This window comes from Capsicum annuum, chromosome 3 (genome assembly GCF_002878395.1).
Source record: "Capsicum annuum cultivar UCD-10X-F1 chromosome 3, UCD10Xv1.1, whole genome shotgun sequence".
Taxonomy (NCBI): Eukaryota; Viridiplantae; Streptophyta; class Magnoliopsida; order Solanales; family Solanaceae; genus Capsicum; species Capsicum annuum.
In genome coordinates this window covers 263554323-263562719 of record NC_061113.1, presented here as the reverse complement: position 1 = coordinate 263562719, position 8397 = coordinate 263554323, and positions in this window count along the sequence as shown.

Here is an 8397-nt window from a genome sequence, read left to right as displayed (position 1 = left end):
TTGTGGATAGGGGGTGAAGCTCGCTACTTTCGACAGAACATATTGAATTTGTCTCTAAATTTGGGACTGGATGTGAGTGCAGATGCAGAGAAGGAACGAGGGAGGATAAGAAGTTTCGATGAGCAAGAATCAGAAGCATTTAAGAGAATTAAAAGGGAGATATTCCACGACATGCCATATTTGATAATCATAGCCAATTTAGAGACTGAGAAGGAGTGGTGGGAAGGGAAGGACCTTCATGATTTGATACCAACTAACACTGGTGGTACCCATGTCATTATCACAACACAACTCAACCGGGTAATGAACTTTGATCCGTTGCCGCTGCAGCCATTGACAACACCTGAAGGACCTTCGAAATCCATACTTGATTCTCTATGGTAGACGGAGAAGAAACATGAATCCAACCTTCTAGAGTGTGAGAGAGTTAATTTCTTTTCTTTTTTTTGTGTGTGTTGGTGAGAATTAAGTGTGAGAGTGGGAGAACCAACAAGCGCGTGAATAGAGACGCGTCTGTTGTCTCTTCAATTCTCCATCAGATCGGGTCGGATCGGATAAAATAGGACCGGGTATGAAATTTAATTAGAGACTGTTTTAATTAATTGGGGTTAAAATAAATTTAAAAGGTCAAATGAATACGAACATGACATGTGTTCTGCTCTTAGTGATAAGAGTATATTTGTACCTTTTCATTAACGGCAAGAGCATATTTGTACCCAAAGTATAACGGAGGGTACGTTTGTACCATTTATTAAAGTTTAAGGATATTTATGTACCTTTTTCGTAGAATATATTATCACAGTTGATTTGACTAATTGAAGAGACACTAATAAGTCGCACTTAAAAGTGACGAACCACACCAACTTTTCTTCTATTGCCACCCAAAATCACCAATATTTCACCCTATGTGATGGTGATTGTACCTATAAGTAGTTTTACATTAATACACTGGTTTTCGTCTTCTACCATAAAATTTATGAATTTTGTAACTACTCCCATAAGTGTAGACATAAACTTGCCACAAATGATCGTGAGTTTCATGAAAATTCATAAACATTATTTATCTAACAGTGATTTAAGTTGTTTTTTTTTCCTTTTTTCTTATTATTTTTAAGAAAGTTGGGAACGTTTCATGTTAATAAATAAAATTTATTGTAAATAATGTATTTGGTGGATGTTTATATACTACACTATTGTAAGACCTCGCAAATTTTCCTCGTAGTCTAAGCGTTTATAGCATGATAAAGGAGGCCTTATACTTAGAAATTTAGCCAAGTGTTTAACACTTAGTCTCATTTTAAGCCTCCGAACTTTGATGAATTATTTCACGACCTTTCCGACCTTCGTTTGTTGATTTTTTTGTTGATACGCAATGGGGTAAGTCAAAAGCACATCTTGGGTGAGTTTCGGAGTTTTTAGACTAGCGTAAGAGCGAGTTTGGGTGACCAAACAAGTGAGGGGTTGCGATAGCCCCGCGTCGCAATGGCTAACGCGGTGTCCATCTGACCCAAGTAGGGGTCGCAACGCGATGGCCATTTGACCCAAGCAGGGGTCGCAACGCGAGGGCAGGCCTGCGCAACCCTATTTTACTTTAATCTTGTGTTTTTGAGAATTGTTATACTACATGCACCCTATGATTAGACTATTTTGAAGTAATTTAGAAAGATTTGACCTTTTGGTCACCATAGAGTTGAAATCCACTTTACAGAATGAGATTACCGATTTTATAGTTGATTTCCTTATGAATCATGAGATTACTTTTCAAGTGGATTTTCTTGAGACTTTGAGCATAAGATTGGGAGTAGTATTTAGCACCGAGTTGGGCATGTTACTACGGTTTCATACCCCAAAACTACGTGTCACCGTAGGCTGAGATATTTTTTTTCACTATATGTGGATGAATGAGATAGTGATAACTGAGATAGATTGTTCTATTCTGATGGCAAGGGTAGAACTGTCCTAACCTTACGAGAGCTAGTCGTGGGACATCATGGATGCTCACATGGTGTAAATGTCGGTTAGAAGAACCTCCCAAATCAAAGTTCTCCACTCTTAAAACAGTTCTTTGAGATAAAATATTTACTATGCAGAATGAGTTTCAGACTATATCTAGATTACATGATTTGAGAAGAACAAGTGAATACAGACTTTAGAACTAAGTGTGATGGCTCATGAAATTCAGATTTTATGTTTTACTATTCGTTATTTATACCTTTAGATTTTAGATTACTCTAGCTGGGTAAGCCATTTACATTTAGCATGCATGATTTTATAAACAATGATGATATTGTTTTACATATTGCATGCACCCCATTATTCAGTACATCCTCAAAGTACTGATCCACATATATGTCTATATGCTACATTGTCTCATAATGTAGGTTCAGGTGCTCAGTCTTAGTAGCGATAGTGATATTCGAGTACCCCATCTACATTTCCACAGTGGTGAGTCCTCATGATTCGAGGACCTATTTTTCAAACTTTCAGTATTTCTAGTAGTTGGTTTTGTTGATTTTAGTTCGAGTTAATTGGGGATCTTCCCAATGGCTCTTTAGTTCTTTAGTAGTAGAGGTTTTGTCAAACTAGACTATCAGATTGTATTTTAGATCTTTCAGTATTTAGCTATTCAGACAATATTTCAGTTTTAGATATGATACGACAACATCATTACTTGAGTTATTTACCTTAAAGTAAGCTCCAGACTTAGTAGCAAGCTCAAAGGGTTAGCTTGGGGTTACTTGTAGCCTTAAGCACCGTGTGACGCCTCGGGATGAGATTTTGGGGCGTTACAACTATGAAATAATAGTTGGTATTCAAATTGGATTTGAAGACCAAAGATGGTATTCAAGTTGGATTTGAAGACTAAAAGTTAGTATTCAATTTGGATTTGAATACATACATACTTGACTAACTTACCAACTTGAAGTCAAGATTGGTGTACTTAGAAACTAAGTATGATATCTATAAATAGGCACCATTTATACATTTTATGTATACATAAGAAGTAGTAACAAATATACTACTAAAATTCTCTCTAGTGCTCTCCTTTGTTAAACAAAGTTTGATATTAATATTTTGTCTTTATTTTATAACAAAATTATATATATGAAAAAAAAAAAATTAAAACATAGCAACTGACACTAAAGTAGATATTATATTTATTGACATTATATAACACTTATTTTTATCTCAATTGAGACTCCTCGGACTATGATTTTTCTTCATATGATTGAAATTTATGGATAATTTATTACCAAAGACCAACACATCTTCTTAGAATTTCTCCAGTCAATCCACTAGATTAAAAAGAAAGAGAAAAGAATCTTCTTGCCCCTCTCAATTCTCATTAAAGATACAAAATGACCTTTCCATGAATCATTGATACCTAGCAAAATTGTAAAAGCTTAGCAGAATGGTTGCTACTATTGATACTTCCACTTGAGCAAAGCCTACTAAAACTCTCTGCAACATTCTCATATGTTGATTATTGTTGAATCCGACCCACTTCTAATTGATTCATAAAAAACAATCCCACAATGTCTATCCTCACAATCAAGAGTTAAAAGACCCTACAATAGTAACATATACAGTGCAATCTCATACAATGAGGTCTAGAAAGGTAAGTGTATTCAAACCTTATCCTGACCTAAGTAGAGGGACTATTTTCGATGGACTCTCGGCTAAGGAAAAAAGTTGTTCGAACCAGTATAGAGAAAGAAATAACCATAAGGAAGAACATGGCAAAATACTATAGATAATCTGATAAGTCACTGTGAAAAGTAGAATTATGGTAACTATCTAACTAAACTTATACCTTAATTCGTATCCTCCATAACTTCCTATCTTATAAGTTCACGTTATAAATAATATAAAGTTGCACCATGTTGTGTCTAATTACCTCCCAAAACATTATATCCTAAGAGCCAAATATTTTTAAAATTTAAGACTTGCCTGTTCACAAAAACAACATCGAGCCATCAATCGATTTTCATAGATAAACAATCTCAAAAATTTCATTCAATGGAATCAACAATAAAACACCAAAAATCCTAACCCCCCAAACCGAAAAAAAAGTTGTAAAATTTCATCATCAACTTTAACTTATCCTTGAAGAACAGAGTGTGGCAAAATGAAATTCATTGTTGAAAACTCTGAATACGAATAAGAAATTGATGGCCACCGCAATGGATATTACACATACATACAACATGCACATCGTACCCTCGCAACACAATTTTCTTCTTCTCGATCTGCACAAAAAAAAGGTATAGATTATGTGATTGGATTTGTGGGTTTTAAAATTATATATACAGAGATTTTTAGGTTATTTATAGAGAGCGCAGTAACCTTATACAATATTAATATTTTTTAATTATATAATATCAAATAATACATAAAATGCCTCTTGAATGTAATAAGAACATCTTAATGTATAACATAATGAAATATATAGCGGAACAATTATATTATACATTATTCTTCAAAAAATAACTAATGTATGATGCCTAATATATTATAACTTATACATTAAAATATAATCTTCCAAAATTTATAATATCACACTACACATATAAAATATTCACCTTATACATTAATTATCTACAAGATTATAATAATTTTAAGGAAACGTTAGTGTTATTGTAACATTACATTGGCTACACGATAATAAAGAAAAAGAATGATTCAATTTCCTTTATTATGTGAATTGAAAGTGAACATCTTTTGCATGCCTTACGAAAAACATTTTGAAAGTCTGTCTTTTTGGTTTAAAAAGCAAGAGGAAATGACGCATTATTAGATAAATAGTGCAGGCATGTGTTGCACTTTTTTCGAAATCGAAAAGGGGCGCAAAGGAATTCATTCAGAAAGCAAGACAGAATAGGCTCTTACTGCTAACGAAAGAACTTTCCTTAAATCAAGATATTAGCTGCGGGACTTCGATGCATCTTCAATTCCAATTATAAAAGTGTACATCTTCAATTGAAAGGAGGGGGATGATATGCAACCTCCGGGACACAACGACATGTGTTAACCTAATTAGAATTATTAGACGGTACATTGCATGTTATTAGGAGTACTAGATAAACTTTGTAAAAATTGTGTAAACATACCAGCATATGTTCGTTTCAAATTTTGGTAAATAAGTAAGATTCTTTATTCCTGCAGCACATGAATTAAAACTTTTGATAATAATAATAATAATAATAATAATAATAATAGTAATAATAGTAATAATAAATAAATAATTTGTGATGTAGATTTTATGCCAATTGCCAAGTCCAAATCCCTAACTACCTGTAGGCGGATTCCTAATTTCTAAAGAAAAAAAAAATTGAACTAAAAATTACACAAGTGATGCAATAAGAGGGGGATGAGAGAGTATTAATATTACATTAGCTTGATTGTAGGCGTAAATAAAGGAGCACATATACGGAGCGAAAATCAGTGCACTAAAATAGGAGCAAAATATGGCATTTTGTTATGTATGAGGGGTATGCGAGAGAAAGAGTGGATTTAAGGGATTTAAGTAATTATTTTGGGATTTTTGTAATTTCTTTTCCAATATAAAATTTTATGTAATAAGGTAAAGTTACCTTGTGTATATATGTAATTTATAGTTAATATAAAGAAGTAGAGCGTTTAATACAGACATAGCCGACTTCCTAGTCAAGCTCAAAAATAGAAATATCAGAATCCTGACAGCTAGTACAATGCTTAATTTTTCTAGCATGTTGAGTTCCTAAAATGTTTGCTCATATTTGGTAAAGTGCATATATTGGAGGAATTACGAAAACATCAGTGTGTCCATGAAACTTTTCTCGCCCCTTCCTTTGCTAATGAGTCAGCCACTTGGTTTTGCTTCCTAAAGCAATGCACAACCGGTGGATGTTCCACTCTTCTCAACACAAACCTGCAAGAATCAAGAATGGAGTTATAGTGTAGGTTACCAGATTTTAGCATATGAATTACCTCTTTAGAGTCAATATGTATGGATTTGAATACATACATACTTGACTAACTTACCAATTTGAAGTCAAGATTGGTGTACTTAGAAACTAAGTATGGTATCTATAAATAGGCACCATTTATACATTTTATATATACATAAGAAGTAGTAACAAATATACTACTAAAATTCTCTCTAGTTCTCTCCTTTGTTAAACAAAGTTTGATATTAATATTTTGTCTTTATTTTATAACAAAATTATATATATGTAAAAAAAATGTTAAAACATAGCAACTGACACTAAAGTCGATACTATATTTATTGACATTATATAACACTTATTTTTATCTCAATTTAGACTCCTCATACTATGATTTTTCTTCATATGATTGAAATTTATGGATAATTTATTACCAAAGACCAACACATCTTCTTAGAATTTCTCCAGTCAATCCACTAGATTAAAAAGAAAGAGAAAAGAATCTTCTTACCCCTCTCAATTCTCATTAAAGATGCAAAATGACCTTTCCATGAATCATTGATACCTAGCAAAATTGTAAAAGCTTAGCAGAATGGTTGCTACTATTGATACTTCCACTTGAGCAAAGCCTACTAAAACTTTCTGCAACATTCTCATATGTTGATTATTGTTGAGTCCGACCCACTTCTAATTGATTCATAAAAAACAATCCCACAATGTCTAACCTCACAATCAAAAGTTAAAATACTACACCCTACAATAGTAACATATTCAGTGCAATCTCATACAATGAGGTCTAGAAAAATAAGTGCATACAAACCTTATCCCGACCTAAGTAGAGAGACTATTTTCGATAGACTCTCGGCTAAAGGAAAAAAATTGTCCAAACCAGTATAGAGAAAGAAATAACAATAAGGAAGAACATGGTAAAATATTATAGATAACCTGATAAGTCACTGTGAAAAGTAGAACTACGGTAACTATCTAACTAACCTTATACCTTAATTCGTGTCCTCCATAACTTCCTATCTTATAAGTTCACGTTATAAATAATATAGAGCTGCATCATGTCGTGTCTAATTACCTCCCCAAAATATTATATCCTAAGTGCCAAATATTTTTAAAATTTAAGACTTGCCTATTCACAAAAACAACATCGAGACATCAATCAATTTCCATAGATAAACAATCCCAAAAATTTCATTCAATGGAATCAACAATAAAAACACCAAAAACCCTAACCCCCCAAACCAAAAAAAAAGTTGTAAAATTTCATCATCAACTTTAACTTATCCTTGAAGAACAGAGTGTAACAAAATGAAATCCATTATTGAAAACTCTGAATACGAATAAGAAATTGATGGCCACCACAATGGATATTACACATACATACAACATACACATTGTAATACAACATACACATTGTACCCTCGCAACACAATTTTCTTCTTCTCGATCCGCACAAAAAAGGTATAGATTATGTGATTGGATTTGTGGGTTTTAAATTTATATATAGAGAGATTTTTAGGTTATACATAGAGCGCGCAGTAGACTGATTTGTTGGCGAAGGAAACATAGTGCAGTGTTTGATTTCTATAACTTCAAAAATAAACTAAAGATATGGAAAGTTTACCTTAAATCACTAACAAATTCCAACATTAATTCTCGAAAAAAGAGAACCTATTAATATTTTTCTCTTAACAGCTTGCATTATATTCTTGTTGAATTCCTGCAATACATCAAATAGCATCGAAGACCTCTCATGCTAGTGCTTCTGGCTTATATCATCTACCTTTTGCCTCATGAAAGATTAAACATATTCTATGTTACTTGAAATAAAAAATTAAATAAGTGAAAAAAATAATATTTTTTATGCCTATTGGTTGTAGCTGTTCATGTCAGATTCGACGTCCTACTCAGAGCTCACAAGATAACTTTCCTAAATAATAAGAGAGGTTCTTCTTTCTCTCGAGTCACGTCCTAAAAGTAAACAACGTAATTGAAGGCTTTCAACAATCAAAATAAAATAAAAAAGTAAAATAGAAGAGAAGATCTATAAGTAGGGTCAAGGGAGGGTAATTGTGCACACCATGCCTCTTTGTAAAAAATAGGAGAGATTGTACGTGTACGACCTTACCTCTTATTTTTCTCCCTTTTCTCTTTGCTAAGTGTAAGTGTAATTTTTATTTTTCTCTTTAGATTTCCACTTTGTGTAGTAATGGAACCAGTAGATGTTGGTGATGAAGTAAACTTACGGAAAGACAAGTCTACATTAGTGTTGTCTTTTGTTCCATTGCTTGCAATAATCTATATCTTAAGACAAATTATTTTCTATGTGAACATAGCAACATATAAATGCGGACGATTTTGTAGAACTGATACTTGCATTAGAAATTTTTGAAAACATATATAATTATTAAGGTCTGAACCCGCACGATTTAGGGGTCGTGGGTGTTCATAACAGATAATA